We start from the raw sequence: 22,394 nt of genomic DNA, 5'->3' as shown, positions 1-22,394 counted from the left end.
GTAGGCTTACATGATATGAAACAATTTTATTTGTCCCAGCTAAGTAGCAGCAGAACCATTTGTCCCCTACTTCTCCACCATTTTCTTTGCTTCTACACACAGACTACCTTTCACTGTAATGAACATAACAGCCTTTTTCAAGAGAGACAGGGAGGCAGACTCTTTACCTCTGAAGAACTCCACAAAAAGAAAATAAATAAATTATATATATATATATATATAATTATAACCTCATTGTCAAAACCTACCAAGCCCTGCTAGGGAGGAATGAATGCCATAGCATGACTTCATATTTCATAAACGGTATGACGAAGGCATTACATAGGGCAGATAACTTGTTTCGTGACTACCTTTGTCATTCAACTACTATCATTAGGATAGACAAATCAATCAGTTCTGCTCATACAGTAACAGTGTACAGCTGGATTACATTACTTAGCTTTAATTGTTAAGTAAGAGTTTATGGGGTTACCAAGAAGGTTAGAGAAGCCAAGTGTTTCATGAACACTGCCCAAAGTCTCTTTTATCAGCATTCAACTTATCAGAAAGTTTACATAACAAGTTTCTAAACTGCTAGACCTCAGGCACACTATGGTGAGCGATTACCATGAAAGTCAATGGAGTATTGGAGAAATTTCAGCAGTGATTTACTAAATTTTGAATTTCTCGATACACTTTTACATACATTTTGGATTAAATAAGCCATATCTTTTTATAAAGAATGAGAAATGTGGTAGCTGTAAAACATGCTGGTACAATGATTCATGCTCTAATTCTTTTGAAATTACTCCTAAACTAAGAGAAATTGTACTCAGTACCAATAGGAGCAAGTATCTAGCCAGTTTGGGTTAAATAATCTGCAGTCTAGAAGCTTTTTATTTAGTAAAATTACATACCTCAGCTAAACTGTTTTTCATCAGCCTCATTAACTTGGACACACTGCCAGACTAAAATGGCTATATGGTTCATGAAACTGAGATGCCTCACTCTGGGCTGCTAAAGAATTATTGAAATGGAGATAACTCACTCTGAACTGCTAAAGAACTATTGAAAAAAACACATTTATCAGTCATTCAGGCATCTCTACTTCACTGTAATCAGACTGAAAATAAAAATAGCACTATTTTTATTCCTTCTAAACCTATTTATCCTCAAAAGTTAATTTCCCTGAACAAAACTGATGAAACTCAAATTATGACATTAAGGTAGCTTAATTTAGAAATGAATTGAAGATGGTGTAAGTCTGACTTTAAAGTTTATGTCTTATTTCTTATTTCTGATTGCAGTGATATCACTGAGAAATAAAGTGATCACAAAACGCTATATTACAGTAGCCTCAATTTATTTCTATTCTGTGTTTCTATTAAAATAAACTCAAAACACCAGTTCAAAAACAAGACAGTATAATGAGCAAGAAAACAGAAAATTAAGCCTGCTGATTTTCTTTTGTTTCAGTGGATCATCTTGGAAGTAGTTTAACTTTAGAAATTACAGAAAATATTTTTAAGAGAAGAACAGTCTTTAGGAATAGAGGTACTGTACCCCAGACGATTTCGGTAGTCACTAAAGCCAATGAACTCAGGGAAAAGCATCTGTTTAAATACTGTTTCACCATATAGTTTTATTCTGTCTTTTCACCATCAACAGTAAGGCTTTTACTTATTTATTTGTTTGTTTAATTATTTATTTTCTTGGGGAGACAGCTGCATTGAGCTCTTGGAGTTCAGAATGCTGTTATTTAAGCAGAGCATTTTGACATTTTAAGTTTGAGAACTGATTTTTATTTTGTGCTGTTTTTATGATTTCAAGTTTTCAGATTATTTCTGCATCTTTTGTTCATCAGAGAATGTAGTAAATAAAACCCTTCCCTCAACTTACTAGATTTTATTTTTATCATTATTATTTTTAAGCAAGGCAAAAGAACATGTTTCTGTTTCCTCTTCAACAAGCACACTGGCAGGACCGTGGATGAACTGGCATGAACTAAAATGCTGAAGTATTTTGGTGTCCTAAACTGAATACCTTAATAGCATGATGTGGAATTTAACCAAAGTAGGCATGTCTCAACATTACTATATGATATGATATGACATGATATGATATGATATAATGATATAATTTTCCTTTGATGTTAGGCACAAGGTACAATAAGAGTATTGTACACTGAAGAAGACACTGGATTCAATGGCCTGAACCAATCAGATCATTTCTTGAGCTTTGAAATATAAGGTTGATGTCTATATTACCATTTTTATTGTTCCAAAATTTGAAAGTTAATTGGTCTAACTCTGACTTCAGTTAGCCAGATAAAGGCTAATAAGAATCAGTATATATAATGCTGCCCTTCCATTAAGGGACATAGAAAATCACCATGCATTCTTTCCTGCTGCCATCAGTCAAGTTATCAAGGATCTTCAAAAACATAATGGCAGAAAATGATGTCACTAGGATAAATACAGTATTTTGCTGTAACTGCAGGAAACGATCATCTAAAAGATGATAAATAAGAATTTTCTATGGCAAATAGTACCTTTTAGCTATCCTATATTGCCCCCATGCAGGGAAAATTGCTAAATGTACAAGCTCTGTCTTGCTCTCTGATGCAGTCTGCACAAGAAGAAATGTCTTGGTGAGACCTTGTCTCACAGCACAGGATTTTACCTACAATGGTTATGAACACAGTACCTCAGTACCTCACAGTTCTCAGTGGACTCTTATTGGACATTGAAGTCAATTTGGTTGTGACTTTGTCAGAACTAAATTACTGATCACATAATATAACTGTAAATTTTCATTACTAAGTTGTTCAGGAAAACCTCCTTGTCTCAAAAAAAATAAAATATGCTTTGCAGACAAATAAAAAGGTCATAATTCCCTCATAGGATGCTGTTATACATTTCCAGGAAGAAAGTGTTCTCAATGTGATCATATCACGTAACTCTCAAGAAACCCACAATAATAGCTCAGCCTGTAATTTTATACTCTTCTTTAAAATTCCCTTTCATAACATTTTTAGTCTTACTATTGTCATCTTCACACTGATCTGAAGGAAGTACAGTTGGTTAACTGGGTTAGTGAAGGAAGGAAGAAGAGAAGAATTTGGTGGGTTTTTCTTTGGTATAATTGGTTTCCACCATACAGTGTCTAACAACCATAGCAGATGACTTACATATGCCAGAAACAAGCAGAGGCTTGCTAGTAGCTGTTCCAGTCTTGATGTGGTTTAGTGTAATTTTTTTTATTTATTTATATATATTTTTTGCTTTGCAAGTCCCATGCATATCTCCTGTGTCAAAATTGAAAACACTTTGTCTGCAACAATTCCTTGGCATGCAAGCCACCAAGAGTAGGTGGTCTTTCAATGACATTTGGCTTTACCAAGTAGTTTCCTGTTCATAGCTCCACTGTCTCCTATTATTCCCTTCTTCTATAAATCACATCTGCTGGTATGACAATTTTTCTCTTTAGTTTTAAAACATTTTCTGGTAGTTCTTATATGGTGGTGGTGGTGAAGCCAACACTAGCTAGGTTTTCTAGGACTTTTTTTTTTTTTTTTTGACCTTCCTTCTCCATAATTAACTTTTTTTCTCCCTTGGGTTTTCTAACAGGAAATCTAACACTTTGCATCAGATTATCACTATTCTCAGTTATATGAAACAGTCACAGATACTGAAACAGGCAGAGGATAAGTAAAAAGCATTGGCTGCAACTTTTATTCACCTACACTGTGTTTACAGATTAGAATAGCAACCAATGCATTAAATAAAAGAATTTACATTATGAAAAGACATACCATGATTGTAAAGGCTATAGCTTCAGAAAATATACAGATATGTATACACAGTGGTAATATCGTTACATAATTAAATATGTAGTTACAGAGATATTAATTCATCATGTAACCCTTTGATTGATTCATTGTGTTTGCACAGATGTTGGATTTTTTTTTTTTTAAAAATTGTTATGCATAAATTTGTGATACTGCTATCTCATTAAACATAAGGAATAGGCTCACAAAAAACAAACAAACAAACAAACAAAAGCTTTTCCAGAGAAAAATTAAACACATCATCTTACCTCATTAAACTTCTCTTTTTTCTATAGATTTTGTAAGCTATATATTCTAGTTTAGTCACCCCAGATTTTCTCTTTATTTGTTTAAGGTCATATTTACTGTTTATAACAGCATTATCTAACCTGTTATGGATTTCTCAAAACAAGACAGGAATTGCTATGGGAGAGTAATGCTGGTGATTCATGGCATCAGCTCTTGAGCATAGAACTGAGAGTAGCAGAGGTGACTTAATTTTGCTCTCTGATCAAGGCATTTTGTGAAAGTCTGACTAGGTTAGGAGAGATGATTTCAAAATGTTATCATTGTACCTAATAATGCATATTCAAGTAAAAATATCCTGAAAAATACAAAGCTATAAACAAATGGAGAACAGTTTGCAGGTATGATTGCAAGGGAGTGTTACAGAGCATCCTGCATTTAGAATTACACAAATAATGATAATCCCAAAGCACTATAGATGACTCATACTTCCAACAAAGTCCTACTAAGTAGGAAGAAAAAAGGAAGTTCTTCAGTGTTTTTTGTTTGTTTGTTTTGTTTTGTTTTTTAATAAGAGGCACATTTGACAAAAGTCTTTTGTTATTTGGGAGTATGCAGTACTTGCTTACTCTGGCAGCCCAGAAATATGCTACTGATGCCAGCATTCCCTGAGATGATTGGGAGTTCAGGGGCAATACTCAAATTGTTATTGACACACACAAGCCATCACTCTGAGTGAGCCATTGAACAGCTGACATAAAATCTTTGGCATTTTCATCACATATATATCTCTAAACAAATGTATATCTCTTAACAAATAACTCCTTCAGTAAAAACAAAAAATCTAAAATGATTTACAATGACGATCTCACATTTATTTTATTAGAAATATTGAATAAACAGTACTTCTCTTTCTCAGAACTTACAAATCTTTCATTAAGTAATTTAAAGGGTATACCTCTGGGTTCCTTAAACAAAGAAAAGCACTGTGATTTTAGAAAATGTTTTAGAAACTGTAAAGAAAACAGTTTCCATTTAGAAACTGTAAAGAGAGTTTATTTGGAGAATGTAACCTACAGATTATGTATTTTTAAAGTTTATTTGGTGAGACAAAGACTACAAGTGTGCCCCTAACCAGGTTATTGTGCTCTGAATGTCTTTTTGTCTAAATTGTTTTTTTTCCTTAATCAACAAAATTAAGTTTAAAAATGTATTAACAAAATTAAGAAAATATTATCTTTTCTCTCTTAGGTTTTGCATAAAAGGTGGACAAATTTATGAGCCAAGAAAGATTTTATGTGCCAAAGGAAGCTCTGTGAAGAAGCTCATATTAATTCTATGAAGATTTATTATTGTTATTTTGTTTTTGAAGGTAAACACAAAGACACAGAGCTTGTAATTTCATATTCCTGTTGTTTGGTTTATATTGGAAAATAAGTATTGCAGTTGCCACTGGTGAAATCTGGAAGATGGTAATTTTCAGTATTACTTACTGTATCTGGGAACACTAAGAAAATCACTGACTTTTAATAGCATTTTCTTTTCTTTTATCATTCATGAAAACCCCTAAAATTTCCATTCAAAATGTTGTATTTCCCATCCAATAATAAATATTTATAATTTTTATTTATTTATTTATTTATTTTCCTGGAGATTAAAAACATTGTCCTTTGTTCCCTTTTTACAATACTTAAATTACAAAACAATTAGAATGTTTGCTTTATTTTGGGCAAAAGTCCCTAAGATTTTGGTATGTATTCTTTGTTTACAATATATCCAGCATATACTGTTGGACTTTTGTTCTACGTAAAGTGTGATGCATCTATTTGAAGTTAAGCACAGACATTCTGTGTGTGTGCTTGACCGCACAGCTAAACCATCTTTAATATGAATATATATGCCTGCTTTGTGAAGGCTAAAAGTAATGAATTCCTGAAAGAATTCAAAGAGAATTATATCTTGCAAAATTGTGTACAATTACTTTAGCTTATGCTAAAGTGGTTTCTGTGGATGTCCCTGGACTACCTTTGAATTGTCCCCTATACAGGCTAATTCACACTGAATAAGGGAAATATTCGGAGATGATATTATTAGAAACTTAATTTTAAGTCTTGAAGGATATCAAGGACTATACAGGCTATGTATGAAATCCTTGAACTATTCTATTTGATTAGAAATATGACATGTATTTTAGATTAACTGGAATTCCCTGTGCATGTTAAACTTGGATATATTTATATAATGCATTGGCACTACATTTAGACACAGTAGTGGAAGTAATCTGGTTATAGTAAGTGGGGTATTGCACTAAAACAGTTATACCGCTTCTGGCATGTGTGCTTGCCTAGATATTTCTACAAAGGATTGTGTCAGGTATTATAGCAGTCGATTGCAAAAGAGATATGACATCTGTATGAAAAATGCTTACTCTCACTTTCATACTGAATATGTGAATTTACATTACAGTGAATTAGGAAAGGAAGATTAAAATATAGATTAAAAGGGTTCAGTAGCCATTTTGGTGTGTCCCAATGAAACTGAATTTTGGATTTATAAATAGAGATTAACAATATCACACATTTCCTTGTTCCCAGAGCATTTCTGCAAAGTAAAAATGAATTGAAAATAATCCCCATAACAAGTAGGTATATATTTTATTATTTAAAAGTTTCAAAGTTTAACATTTTTTTTTCTCAATTTTTTTCTTCTTCATTTCTTCTGAATCTAAGAGTAAGATTTACTGTAATTATTGTGCTCATAAAGACTCATCTTTTTAAAGTGAGTTAAACTAAATGTAGTCTTAAGTCAACATTTGAGGAGGAGGACAGCCATATGAAAATGAAAAAACATACGAAAAAAATCCAAGTCTATTCGCAAAAAGAACAATGGTGTGTGTGTTAATGTTCAATCTCTCAGTATGCAACATATTTAAATATTTTAAACACATTTTTGAAATGAAATTACAAAGTTAAGCTTATCTACTTTTCCATTCTTTGTCATTATCATTGTGTATTTCCACAGTTCCTTTTGTTTTGCAACATTCTGACAGTTCTAAAGATAGGAATGTTGGAGACATTTATAGATTTTTGTAAATTAACTGTACTTTTACTATGAGAACCATGTGCTGGCCCTGCAACAAGTTCCCTATTTTCCATTTTTTCTTTATATTTAGGATCTGGATAAACACCATCTACAATAAAGCTTGATTATCCAAACAGAATGGTACTTCTGCCTGTCCCATGAGTTCCAGTTCTTTCTAGAGAATTTAATAGACAAAATTAAAGGTTAAATATTATTCAACACTGAGTGCAAAACAGCTCAAAGTAGAATATAATTTACTTTAAAATTACTTATGAAAGGTACTTTAATAGTTTCTTCTGCATAAGAAGTCAGACACATATACTAATTTCTGGAGAAACAGATTAGCATTCAGATATTTGTGAATGAACAAAAATATCTAGTGAGAGAGACCCATGAAAAATTCTTCCACTTTTGGGATGTACTAATTAGAGGAGAGGTAAGAAATTAATTTTATTGTTACTGAAAATGGATTCCAGAGGATCACTAAGAAGAAATTTAGTTTTCACAATGAAAGTGAATGCTGGTCTTTGGGAACACTGGAAAGCAGATTCAGTTCTCCTGAACAAATCTGAGGCTGGCTAATATAGAGTTACTCTACAGAAGGTTATTAAATAAGGCTGTCAATTTTACATTTTGTTCATGTAACTTATGCCACAAGACCTACATAATATCATGGAAGTGTTTATTGCACTGGAAACATTTTGGGGCCTGTAGTTATTATTATTATTATTATTATTATTTCCCATTAAAATGTACTGCTACCTACATACTCAGTTTAGTAAACTGAAAATAGTAATAGTCTTTTTAATACAGTGTATATTTTTTACAAGTTCCCTGGAATGCAGACATTTCAACAAGAGGGCCAAAAATACTGGATTTTGCTGATTTTTATTTTTTACTTTTTTATTTTTTATTTTTTATTTTTATTTTTTACTATGAAAAAGCTTAGAGCTGTGAAAGAGGACTGACAAACAGAAGACTGTATGCATTCCCTGGGAGGTGAACAATTAAATTGTTGTTATATCTTATATGCTATGTAAATGAAACCGTACAGTATTATTTTTTTCCAATATTAAACACAATTGCAACAACTCAAAGATGATGGAGCTACGTTAATAACTAGGAGACACTGAAGTAAATATGACATAGATATCACTGTTCTAAAAGTATAAATTCTGTGAGAAAAACAAAGATGGAATGAGGAATAGAATCTTCTGCAACTTCTGGGTTTAAGGATGTCATGAAAATTGAAGTAATTTTTCCATTACTGTTGTACTGAAAGAAAACTACAGTTTTCTTGCTATCAAAGCAATCAAACAAATCCTTGAAGTAGAAGGGGAAATTACAGAAATTTTCTTCTGTATTACAATGTTTTCTGTGTTACCAAAAAAAAAAAAAATGTTTATTGTTAGAAAAAAAAAGTTCTTTATGCCCCTCCTGGGAATTGTTATGCTTTGTTGAAAGTGGAGTTTAATTTCTTTTACAGGTAAATTTGACTGAACTAGTTTAAATGGACTAGTTTAAATGGACTATTTATTTTCAGGTGAGCAGACATCAAGAATAAAATTATATAAATGACTGAATTTTTCAGTTTGCAGGCTGAATAGGAACAGAAAAACAGGTAAACTCTTTTTAATTTGAACTTCACGTGTAGTTTCCTTTCAAGATGGAAAGCAAAATGGAGGACGGTGCTTACTTCCTGACTGACATTAATATCTATTATTCTCTTCTGGAAGCATTCAGGTCTACTCATAAAAAGGCTACAAAGTATGTACATAAATTTAGGTGTTCCAATAGGCAGCAATGCATCTAAAAATTAAGAGTCTATCTGACTGATACCTACAGATAATGCAGATAAGCCAATAGACATCTGAGCTTCAATCTAATTTATTAGGGTTCTAGTTCTACATTATCACATAATGACATGTTAAAGCTATTTTATAGATTGTTAACTATTTTCACCTAATGGATGTCTTTCAGCTAGTTTAAGGGGGCTCAGATTAAGCTTGTAAAAAGCACATTCATTCATTCTATTATTGAAATGATTTATTATATTTATAGTATACATTCTGCCTTCCTTCTGAGGAGCATGTAACATTTAGAAATGTTAATGATTTCGTTATAAACTAAATCCAGTAACATAATCCTTGTACTCACATTGGCTTGATACCTGCAGTGTAACAGAAATAAAAATTGAGATTATCTTTGAACAACACTGCTCAGGAGTGTTAAATGCCCAAGCTAACTCAGTATATCACAAGTTGTTTGGTTACATTACTGATCTGTTCAGTTTAGGTGAACAGAGCCAGTATTACAATAACTGGGAATAGCTTTGAGCTACCTTGGGCACTGTATTGGGCACTTGACACAGGAACCTATATCATGATGCCAAGTGCTTTCCAATAATGAGGTTTGATTATATTTAATCTTAGAGATCTAATTAAGTCTTAGTTATATTTTTAAGATACTAACATCTTTGACTTCAGTAGATTTTCCCAGGTCAAAACAATGTTTATGAAGTATAACTCTTCTAGTGGAATCATTGGCCTTTTTAAACAAGTCTTTATGAGAAAGTGAGTAGCTTACTCTGACTTAGTTTAAAGGTATTTTTATGAGTCTGATCTCCTTCCTTCAACTATCCTGGACATTTTTGGTACTTTCCTAACTTTTCATTTAATGAGGTTTACATTCTTTGTGCACATTTGGATCATTATATTTCCATGCTGAAAATGCAGTCTTCCAATGAAAATTTATATCAGAATATGGCAGAATATGATATGGCAGATACTTTTTCACGTAGACCTTTTGCACTGATGGTCCTCAAATACTTTTGAAACATAAAGTTAGTACCTTACTTAAGATACTGTCATTGATAAACTACATTTGGGACATACAAGAGAGATGAACAGTGAACGTTGTCCATATAGGTAATAAAATGAAGGGTCTTACAAGTCCAATTTACACATTCACGAGTTTAAATTCTATCACTTATAGAAAAGAAAATGAAAAATGTAGAGAAATAAAGTAAAAAAAAAAAAAAGAGAAAAAGATTGATGAAGTGCAGATCAGTCTAATTCAGGCAGAGGAATGAGGGAAGATGAACAGCTTCTGAGCAGTGATCAGCAAGCATTTACAGAAAGGCTTTTATCTTAGTCTTCTTATATGGACAAATAACACAATGCCTTTAAAATCTGAAAAGTTTTGTCTGTCTGGAAAATGAATTGGAATATAAATGATCATACATATATATTAAATGAGAGATCTTTAAAGAATCTAAGGACTAATGTAAATAATTGCCCTGTCTATTCACCAGCAAATAAACCAAGCTCTTCTGCCAGAATTACAATAATGTATATTTCATTCTGTAGCAAAAGTTCCTTTTATTTCAATTTATTTTAAATTGAAAGATAGTATTTGCAGTAAGTGACACATTAATGTGCATCCTGGCACCTGCCGTTCCTCTTGGCTGATTAAAGCTAATTTATAGTTCTGTCTTTTTCATAACTCTCAACAAAGTATGGTGTTATCAATAAAGAATGAAAATGCCATTTTTTCCATACATGTCTCACAGACAACATGAGCTACAATCTCATATACCCCAGGATTTATTTACAGAATTACAACTAGTTGGTGGGACTCAGCACAAGGCAATTCTACAGTTATTTGTGAAACTTATGATAAACATGATTTACTCCTTCAGAGAAAGTAAAGTCAGGTATCCAGAAAAAAAAAAAAAAATGAATGTAGAAATACGGTATTAACAGTGCTGAAATGGTAACATCTCATAAGTCAGAACATCATTGACACTGACTATACATCTTTAATTTGAAACATGTTTGTTTCTTATGTGGAGATAAGCAACATAAATGAAGAAATAGAGTGTATAGAGTGTGTGTATACATATGAAAATAGAGTGTATAGAGTGTGTGTATATGTGTGTATACATATACATAAATATGGATACATTCACATGAGACATAAGAATATAACACATTTCAGAAGTAATTTTATTAGTATCTTTCTGGACCATTTTTAGCACAGCTCAAAGTCTGCTTATGTTTTTCTGCTTCTAGTCATGTTTCTTTCTTTCTTTTTTTTTTTTTTTTTTTTTTTTTTCCTACTTCTTCTTCAAAAAAAAAAGAATCAAATTATCCTGATGCAAGCAAATGTATAATAGTGAATGGACTCTCTGGTAGTGCCAACAAGCTCACCTACGGCAGCATGGCCTCTATAAGAACTCTTAAGGAAGGAAAAAAAGTGTGAACAGGCCTGAAACTGTCAGAGAGGGCATTTGCCCCAAAAGGTTTCTGGGGGATGTTGATAACCAGTGAGATTGAACAGTAAGTGGGAAACTACAGGGAGAGTTTTGAAACAAAGGAGGAGTTTGTTTGAACACAAGTATAAAACAAGCACGAAAATTCATAGTGGTGTGGAGAGACCACATTGGATTGGAGGCAGCAGCAGTGAAAATTGGTTTGATGCTGCCTGAAGTCACTTTCCAAACTCTGTCTGGGTCAAAGCAACCACTCTGATGGACACCACAAGAAGCCCACCTGTGGCTGGGACTGATGACTTGGTGGGTAACACCTGGGACTCACACCTCAGGTGAATGTGTGTGTGAGTTCAAATGGTGCTTTCTCATTAATTAGTGGGTTAAAAGGAGAAACGCATGTGCTCACAAAATCCAAGTGAACATGTTTCCAACCAGAGCTGTGTGGAAATGCAGATACCTGTGTTTCCAGGAGAGGTGGGAGGGCACTTGCAAGCTACATCTCTGTGTGTGTAAATGAATTTTTTTAAAAAATTTAAGAAGGGTGTTTATAAATTTATAAGCATTTATTAATATGTTATAAGTATCTAGTGCTATGGTTTATATATATGTTTTGTTGCTCATATTGATCCTGAATCTATAGTTCACTGATTGTGAGTTAATTAGTGTGATTTGTAAATCAATAATTTCCTTCAATCCTTATTTAAAATATGTGAACTGAGCAGCCGTTCCCTGAGACTGTATTCCAGCTCTTACTTCTTGTACACTAAAAAGGAAAGTGATTCAAACACTATCTAAAGTATGGAAGAATTATTACTAACCTATTCTATGCAAGAAGGATTCAGACTTTGCAGCAAGTAATGTTAATACTCTATCCTAAAACAAAAAATAAATAAATAAAAACTCTGCAGCCAGGCTATTATATACAAAAATTAAAGAAAAACTACCCTCTAAATTATCAATCTGTTCCTGTCTATTTTAAATGGAAACACTTTTCTCTCTTCCCCAGGTACTACCCAGAACATTATCTAATCTATGTATTTGGCTGCAAAATCTGATACTAAATCTTGTGGTTGCTCCTATGCATGCAATAATAAATTTTAAGGTTGCCTTAAACAACAATACAAAGAGCACTCTGGAATGTTCTTAATCTCGGTCCAATTCATTAGTAAAAATTAAGCCAGCAAAGTGGTCCTAACGCCATTTCTTGGGCATTAGGTCTGTGGCAAATTTCTACAAAATTTTGTCTAGGCAAAATAATCTTCCATTAGTCAATACACAGAGTTTGGCTTATCTAGGTTTTGATAAAATGTAGGTAGCTATCTTTACACGCTCTTTACCACTCTTTGAAAGCATTTCTTCTTCACTGAGCAGGATAAATGATTTTTCATTAGTTTGAAATCTAATAGCAGGGATGTAGCAAGAGATAACTAGGCATGATCACACCTAAAATAGGAAGACATTACACAGGGCAGTGCAGAAACCACCTTTCTTTGGTCTTCAGAAACAATATTCTTTCTACAAAAGCCTAATTTACAATGAAATCCATGCACCATTTTTACTATAAATTGTTTCACTATACACTTTTTTATATATTCAGATATATACTTGGGATAACTTGTCCTTCTGTCATGTGGCTTAAATGTGACTTTTATTTTCCAGGAAGGGTAGCATATATTAAAAAAAAAAAAAATAGAAGTCATTATTTTTAGCATGTAAGTGCATCTTTTATGCAAGCCAAGAATGCATTTGAGATCAAAATATGTATTATTATTGATTTCTTTAAAGAAAGCTCAAAATAGAGTGTGTGCAAATGTGCTTAAAAGATGTTATGATACTAGGAAATCTCTCCATATCAGAAAGTAAAAATCCAGTTTAAGTGTTTTAGAGTCACCACTGGGACCAGACTTAAAATACTATAATTGATTCTTTAAGTTTGCAACACAGCACAACTCTGGATGTCCCAGAAATAATCTTACCAAACAATGAATTTGCTGATATACAAAAGAGATGAGTTGCATATTTTTGCTTATTGTGCATGGGCTTCATATGTCCTTCCAGAAAGCCATTTTCAGTTTTAATCTTCAGTGGTCTATATTGATGCAACAAGGTAGGTTATATAAATATAGAATTTAGATTCCACATCAGACCAGCTGATTATATCAATCACTGGTGTTGTCTGTATTACTGGTCAAGCAGTCTGATCATATCTGTGACTATAAGAGAGCTATTGTTTCTATCTGCTACTTTAAGTTTCTAGAGATTTGTAGATTAAGCCTTTGTCAATACGGCAAAAAATGTCGCCCACCCTTCTTAAACATAGTAACTGTAGAGGATGAAGAAAATACTGATCTTAATGAATCAAAATAACACTTTCTGACAAGAAAAAATATCCCATTTTATACGGTATCTGTATGGAATCAAATGATCTTCTTTTCTCATATACATGTTTATCAAACAGAGCTGCTGTATCCTTTTAAAATAGCATGTTTCCATTCCAAAAATCTGTCTTCTTATTTCAATCATTGGCCATGTTTCTTTGGATTAGTCTTAAAAATCTCATTCCATAGGTTAAAAAAATAAGAGGGAAAAAATACGTATCCTTATACAAAATCTCTACATAAAGGAACGGAGAATATAGGGTAAATATTTTATACAGATTTCAGTGTTATGGGAAATGAGAAAGTTACTTTATGGAAGCAAAGCTTTTCTCCATTAGGTAGCCATGAGAGAAAATTGCAGTCAACAGTAGACTTGAACATTGTCTTGCTATAATTCCTTACACAGATGTGTATCAAAGGCAGTTCAGTACAGGGCAGGAACCAAAAGTTCCACTGGAATTTACAGATCTGCTGGTCTATATTAGATGATCAGAACAGAATAACCATGTTTTTAATAATATCAAAATTATTTGGCCTCTTACCAGCTTCAGGTATCTTCCAAATTCCAGCTGAAGGGCTTATGTTGTGTCTACCAGACAAGGATGGTACACCTTGACATTGATCAAACACCTGCAATCATTCCCAGGCAAATTTGTCTCAAGTGGAATTTGTATTGTTCAGAATCCTGCATAGTAAAGAGGAAAACCAAGGTCAAAACATGTAAGTAACAAAAGTTGAACCACTTATCTGTAGGTAGGACTCAGTTCCTGTCAGTCTAGTAGGAATTAATAAGAAGAGCACATCAAAAAGTATGCTGTGGCTGCTTTGTAATACAAGTCTGTGGAAAAGAAGGCTTAAAACATAGATCCTTTCCATCACAGTAGAGAAGTGGTAGAGCTAGCACAGGAGTATTTACTAGAGCTAAAATGGGGTGGTCTCTCCAGTTAATTATTCTCATGTAGTTTAAAAAGCTCTTTTTAAATATTTGTCTTTATCCTCTCTCCTGTCACCACACAGCCTAGATAACTCACCCTGAAGCACTTCATAAAAATGAAAACTGAAATGACTTAATAGAATTTGCACTTTTTGTCACCTCATTGCTCAGCATTTTCCATATCATTAATAAGTGCAGTGAATAAGTCCTGGTACTTTTCAGACTATTAGTCCCTTCCTCTTAGAAGAACTAGCCCTTTTCTCCCTGTGTTGCAGCCAGCAACCAGATGAAATTAATCCAGTCTTTGATCTTAATTTTGTTAGAGTGAACTCAGAGTGAAATTTAGTACTAGGAAAGAGATTCTGGCATGGGGTGGATATTTCATAGTATTCATATTTAATGTGCAGAATAGCTAATAATTTGTACATTTGTAAGAACTGTGGACTTGTAGATCTTTAATACTGCAATATGTTTTTTTCAAAGTCAAAATATTTCTCTGCATTGAAGTAAGAATGGATTACGAGAGCTGACCTAGGGAATATAAACATATCAGAAGGCTATTTCTTTACAACAATCTCAAAAAGGATACTTCTGGTGATGTTGTAGCAGCTTATGAATCTTCAACAATAAACATCACTAATGAGACAAAAAATGTGATTTAATTGTGTGAGTTTTCATAAAATTTATGTAAATATCGTACTGTGCAGAAACCAAGAATATTTTGATTTAAAATTGTCAGTTCCTGACAAGTTATATAGATTATAAAAATATCCTATGCCTTAGAACTTCATCTTAAAAAAAAATAAATTCTGTAAGAATCCAAAATCTTTGGAGAAAAAGATACTTATCAAGGTGTAACAATGAAGTGAATATAATAAAAATTTAGAAGGAAAAAGTATTTTATCAAGTTGGAAATAAGAACAAACTGTTGGAAAAATAGCAAGAAACTGAGTAACCTCTGGTTAAAACCTTTATTTTCATTGCAGAAAATATTAAGCTACTATGAGATCCTGCCTCAGATATGAGTTCCTTCGATAAAAGCTGTATGTTCTTACTTTTTTTTTTTTTTTTTTTTTTTTTTTTTTTTTTTTTACTTATTTCTCCATTGCTGAAGCATTAAGGACCATTATTTCTGACTGAAAGTTCAGAAATTGTCCTCTGTGTACCATCACCTCATTTTCATAGGGCCACACTGCTTACTATGCAAAGAGCCTATTGTGGCTGGAAAGCTGGAAAGGTATGATGAAGCATTGTAGAAGTGGAGCTGGCATGTAAAATATCACGGATCATTTAATAACTTCAACTGACCATAAAACCATCAATTCCCTCTCAAAAAATATTAACTATAATTAAACCTGATATCATCAACACGTCGGATTATTTCAAGTTCTTGGCAGAGTTTTTATATAAGATTTATTTCAACATTGTCTAAACATTGAAAATACATCCTCTGACCACTCTTATTCCATTTTTCTTTTTTTATATATATAGATGATGATGCTTTATCAGTTTTTATTAGTTAGAATTAATGCCCACGTTATATATTCAGTATAAATGTGAAAGAAAAGTACATTTAAAGTTATTCTTAAAGTTTGTTAGAATGCTTTTCAGCTGTTGAAACTAAACATTCCAAAATAATTTAAATTACCTACCTTTGTTTCTTATTTGTGACTTTTTTGAAGTCACAATCTTGGAATTTTGATTTTGAAATGACTTTTGAAACATTTCTTGTATGACTCATAGAAAACACATTTTAAAGGGGGGGGGAAATATTTAATATTTTCCAACAAAAACAAGGCATTTTTGGTGAATTCAAATTGGTTTTGATTGGAAACTACTGACAATATAGTTTGAAACTTGTGTGCTTAGGGATTTTTGTTCAATTTATGGCTATACTGTTTTTCCTCCTGAGCCATCTTCTAATTGTAATCTTTCCTTAACCTGTATATCTCTGGTGACCAGGACTTCATTAATAGAAATGGGGGTGTCTTCATGAATTGACTTCAGTGACGATATGCCAATTTATGCCAGTTTTTTTGGCCCTCTACCTCTTTTATTTGGATAAATACTGTTGATTTTCTATACCCTTGCTCACAATTTGTTTCCAAATATGCGTCCCACACTCCAAGGGCCATCTGCTGTTTGTTCAGAGCTAATGAGTGTGCTTTAGTACTAACATCCTTGGGAAAGGTGTCATGCTGTCACTTTGAAAAACAGGGCTCCTATTTTCTTCTGAACTCAGTTTAACTCCTGTGAATTAAAAGGTTTAAATAACTTTCTCCCCATTATACACACAGTTGCAAATCATTGCTACAAAGAGGAGGTTATACAGATTTACAGTACAATCCAATGATCAGGGCTTAATAAACCCCTGTTCAAACATATACAGATATATTAATAGAGGGGACATCTGTGCAATGCTCAGACTTAGAGCACACAGAAAACATAAGCTCTTTCAGTTGACTGGTTTGGTGAACCAAAGTATTCTTTCCAAGAGCAAACAAACCCTATTCATAGACTTATTTGTAGTAAGACCCATGCAAATATTATAGGGAGAATCTAGAATTTCAAATCAAAAGTTTTCCTAGATTTTATTTAAAAAGGTCATTCTAATATATTTTTTCAAACATATACAGTTCCTGTTTATCTCAGTTATATGCCTTAACTTTATAGACAACGGCTCAATAAGAGAAAACTATCAGTAAGAACCTTACATAAGGTCTATATTTAGGCACTAAAAGAATGATAATAACGTGTCTTCTAGCCTCCCATTGGTCAGCAAAAGTGCAATAATCACCAGTGCTCTCAGGGTAGAAGTAGACTGTGGTTGCAGCTACTGGAATGAAACTACTGTTTTGCAGAGTAGTGATCCCCAGCCACAAGACAGAGGTAAACAACAACTTAAAGCTAAATTTAATTAAGGATTTCTGAGATAAAATCATGATCAATGATTGATTCATTGAAAATAAGTGTTTCCTGAGTCAGAGCTGGGACTGGGACTGGAAATGACTAGCTTGTAGGCTGTTGGTTAACAGCACAATAAATTCTCTATGTTATGGGGAATAAAAATAAATAAGTCCTTTGGTCACACAGTGTAGTATACTAGGAAAATTTTGCCGTTTAAAATTTGTTTCTCTCAATGTGGTAGCTACATTTTGACTTGTCAAGCTTAACTCTGTTTAAAACAGTGCCAATCCAGATGCTTCCAAGCTAGCATGGAAGCTTAAAGTTAATAAAAACTTTGTAATGCCTCGTGACCAACATGATAAATACACTCATACCTCATTCAGAATAAATTGTTTGTGCACAGGCTTAGTCTGACCAATGACATAACCTTGATCTGAAATGCCTAGTTTCAACAGTACCTTCAGTTCAGAGGAGAGGAAAGGTGAGGCAGGGAAGGGAAGGGGAAAGGGAAGGGGAAGAAAAAGCTTGTTTTAGCCTGAAAGCCAGGCAGAGGGACCTGTGTCTCTTGCTATCCAACTTGTTTTGATGTCAAGTTACTTCTCAGATTGGGGACCAGAAAAACACCCATCTCTCTCCTTCTCAGTCTTAGAAAGCTATTTTTTCTTTCTATCTTAATTAAGCAATCTCAACCTTTACATTACAATTTTCACCCTGATGAGAATTATGAATTTTAGGTGCCTTTGTGAGTATGCCATGCAGTTACTGTAATTTTCCTCCATAAAGAGAAAAGAATGGAGCTTAAATGACATTATACCCGTTTCCCGCTCCCTGGTCTATATTTTGTGCTACGCTAATTCTACCTGGCAAACAAATGTTCTCATTAAAAAAGTGGAATGTTGTGAACATTTTTCAGACTGTACTCCACGGAAGGATTTAAGAGTCTAAGAAGCTTTAAAAAGAAATACAGTTAATGATTCACTCTTACGTAAGCTACTTCTTTTACTGCCAGATATTCTGTTAGTAGTGAAATAAAAGATATACATGAGAACTACATTTAAGTTGTCTTAATTACTACTAGTCAAATGTTGCCCTTTTGAAGATATATATTATTAAAAAAGTGAATATTGTAATGCAAATCCCAGAAAGTCAATTAAACTAATTGGTGATGTAATTTATATATATGTGTGTGTATATATATTTATATTACAACACCAATTAGTTTAATTAATTTGTGTGTTTGTATATATATATATATATATATATACAAATTCTTTTATATTCATTTATTTTAAGGTGTTCTACTTCCTTAGTGTGGAATAAGGAGCAGCTGTTTTCTGGAGCCACAAACTGCTATATGCTATATATTATGCATTATGCTTAAACTAAGTCCTTACCTTTATTGTGTTCAGTCTGCTTATTCCAAAGCCTTTCCAATTTTCTGGAAGAACTATATAAGTATAGTGAAAGCAATCATAAAGATTTATGTAGCATAGTATTATTACTATCAATAACAGGCTGTCAGTATGAAAGAGGCAATAATTAGGTGTAATGTAAGACTGCATTCACCTTTGTTTTTTTTTGCTATTTTTTTAAAAATTATTACTGAAATAGTATAAGTAGTAGTCAAGTCCACATGTATATTAGCAGAACTACTATTAATGGTTCAGTTAGTGATAGGTCTAACACAGATATGTAACCCTGATAACCAGGTCATATGTTAAGCCAAAACCTGATTTAATTCTGTATCTGAGATGAAAGGAACAAAACCCATGCATTTTGTCTTCCTGGTAAACCTTTGAATGGAAGTTTGCAGTGAAGTATGGTTTAATTTCAGGCATTAAAAATGCATCTGAACTTTACATCAGTTTACATAACTTAAAAAAAAAAAAAAAAAAAAAAAAAAACTTAAAATGTATCCTTTCTTTCATTTTAAATCCTTTTGCATGTGGATTAATGAAAAAATATTTTTAATTGTCTGAAATGTTAAGATACATCACACAGCAAGTCAATGACTAGCAGTGAAAGCACCTCTTTTAGATTGCTGCATGAACTGAGTGAAGCAATGACAATGATATGCTTTTTTTCATTGGTAGCAGCCCCCAATTTTCCCATTAGAAAACCCTAAACTTAAATCTTGCTTTCCAGACATTTCTCTCTTATTTCAGACATGGCACCAGATGTCAGATATTTATTTGGAAAAACAGTGGGATTACAGATGAAAAGAAGCGGATGGTAAAATATGCAGTTAACTCTACAAACCTGGAATTTGTCTCAAAGGCCTTAGTCAAAATAAAGAAAAACACTACTGTTTTGTATTTTTCCTCCAAAGAAAGCAACATATTCTATGAAGCATAATTCCGGCATAATTCCTTTGAAATAAACAGCATGGTCTTTTTGCACCGTTTAGTTCAGTGAAAGAATTTTTTCTTGAAGCTTGAATCTTCTATGCTTTCTGCAGTATAAATTAACCAGTTTTTAAATGAAATACAAAAGGGATTAATTAGAATACAACTAGTACAGTTTCTGTACTGAGATATTCTGAGTTCCTTTATAATTTTTTTTCCTTTTTTTTTTTTTTTTTCTTCTTGACCCTGGTGTCAAGAAGGAATAGACCCCTTTTTTTTGAGCAAATGGTGAGTGGTGTTTGGGGGAAAACATGTTGAAGGACTTCAAGCTTCCTTCCCATCTGTCTTCTCTGAGTTCTTAGGTGAACATTGGTAAATGTAAAACATTAAAATCGCACTAGAGTAATGTGGATGAAGATCAGATATTAATATTTAATCTTTTATAAATGTCATATAAGCTTTTCAAACAGATTAAAATAACACTGTTTCTTGGAAAATGGAAGGTGTTCTCCACCTGTTTCTCTTTTTTTAATTTAACATTAGTTATAAAAATACATTACAAGCTATTTAAGAAACAGATCTATGCTTAACTACCCACATCCATTAAGTGGAATGTTATTGGCCCTCACTGGGATCATCTCCAAATATCTGGGAAAAAACTGTACAGGATGGAGATGACATAATCTTCTCTGGGATCAGATTTTTTTTTTTAATTATATTAATATTATATAAATTATTTTTTGTATTAAAATCAGTTCTTCCTCTCCCACCCCTCCACCCCCAGAATATGAAGGGAAAATATTATCATAGACTTTGATATGTAAAGTGCTCTAGTTACTTGAAGTAGTTATTTCCCTGTAAAATGAAAGACTATACTAAGGGAATGTGTATGTTTAACATGGTGTGTCTACAATACAGCGTGCAGACTGTAAAGATAAACCTCAATCAATGTAGTTCATAATAACTGTGGAGTTCAATAGGTACTGCTACACAGCTACTTGGCTGAAGTAGCCCATCTATGCTAGCTTGAGCATATCTATGTAATTTGTAATTCTATTCAGGAATCACAGGTGTGTAAACGAGGGAAAAAGTGCTGAAGGATGGGCAGAACAGAATTTCCTCGCTTAACTTTGGAACTCAAAAGGCAGATGCAGAGACAAGGCATTTTCTTAAGATGCCTTATCTGTTCAGGTATCTATTCTTATCAGTTCAGGTATCTGACGGAACTCAGTGTGTTGGACATGAATAATTTCAGATAGCAGAGTTCACTTTCTTTGATTTCCAACAGGTAGTATCCATTTATTCAGTGAAATACAAGAGGGCAGTTACAGTTCCACGTATATTATGGAGCCTGTACTACACTCCATATCTGTTACAATAAAGTTTACTTCTATGTATATATTAGCATACCATATATATATATATACACATAAACAACACCAGAAAATATTGAAATATTTCACAACCGGTTATAAAATATCCATTACAAAGATACATATTATATATGTGTATGTATATGTGTATATATATGTGTGTATTATACATACATAATATATATATATAATATATATATTATGTATGTATAATACACACATATGAAACAAGTAAATTTGTAACAAATCTAACCACATAGTATACTGGACATGAAAAACTTAGCACAAAGTAATGAATATTTGCTGCATACTTTTTGATGACCTCTATTCTCAGCTCATTTTCTTTGCACATAAATGATTCATCCCATGTATTGCACCTTTGGAAGGCTGTCTTACTTGTCTATGCCAAACTAAATTAGGAAAGCTAATGAATTCAGACATATTCCTGAATAAGATAATTTATGGTATTTGGGTTCAGACAGTGTATGTGTGAGATAGAAGATTTGGTAGGAAAAAAAAAATCCTGTAGAAAAAGTAGGGCTACAATACCAGCAATATTTTTGATAAGATATAAATTTCCACTCTCATAAGTTTCTAGCTGCATTTCTCTGTGTGAATAGGTGTTAATATAATCCAGAGTTTATAGCTGTGTACTTGCAATGTATGTTAAAGAATCTGAGTGTAAAGAGAAAAGTAGCAAAGTGAACAGAAAAACAGAAATGTTATGTGGTCTTACACTCTTACGTTTCTCTTCCAGTGACATGAAGTTACTAAGTAACAAGGACACTTCAAAATTTGCTTTGAATATGAATATATTTTGAATATATTTTTAATGCGAATATTTCATACTGCTACCTATAAAATGTACAGCTATGGGAAAGGCATTAGTAGCGTTGTGTTACAGAAGATAAAACAAGCTCAGGTAACAAAAGTATGGGAAGATGTGTTTCTAGTTCATGTTTGTATTTGACTCTACAAATCTAATAGTGGAGAAAGTTTTATAATTAAATACTAACTCCTGATTCATAATGTAGCTTTTGATAAAGAAT

The 22,394-nt window shown here is 32.7% G+C and overlaps 1 long non-coding RNA gene across 1 annotated transcript; it reads left to right on the top strand.

Moving 5' to 3' along the window:
- Nucleotides 1–11,336: 11,336 nt before the first annotated feature.
- Nucleotides 11,337–19,822, top strand: LOC118167013. Its single transcript, XR_004750878.1, has 3 exons — nucleotides 11,337–11,913; nucleotides 17,500–17,609; nucleotides 19,793–19,822. It is a non-coding gene; the product is annotated as an uncharacterized LOC118167013 (long non-coding RNA).
- Nucleotides 19,823–22,394: the final 2,572 nt, after the last annotated feature.

This window comes from Oxyura jamaicensis, chromosome 4, assembly GCF_011077185.1.
Source record: "Oxyura jamaicensis isolate SHBP4307 breed ruddy duck chromosome 4, BPBGC_Ojam_1.0, whole genome shotgun sequence".
NCBI lineage: Eukaryota > Metazoa > Chordata > Aves > Anseriformes > Anatidae > Oxyura > Oxyura jamaicensis.
This window is presented reverse-complemented; position numbering and strand designations above follow the sequence as displayed.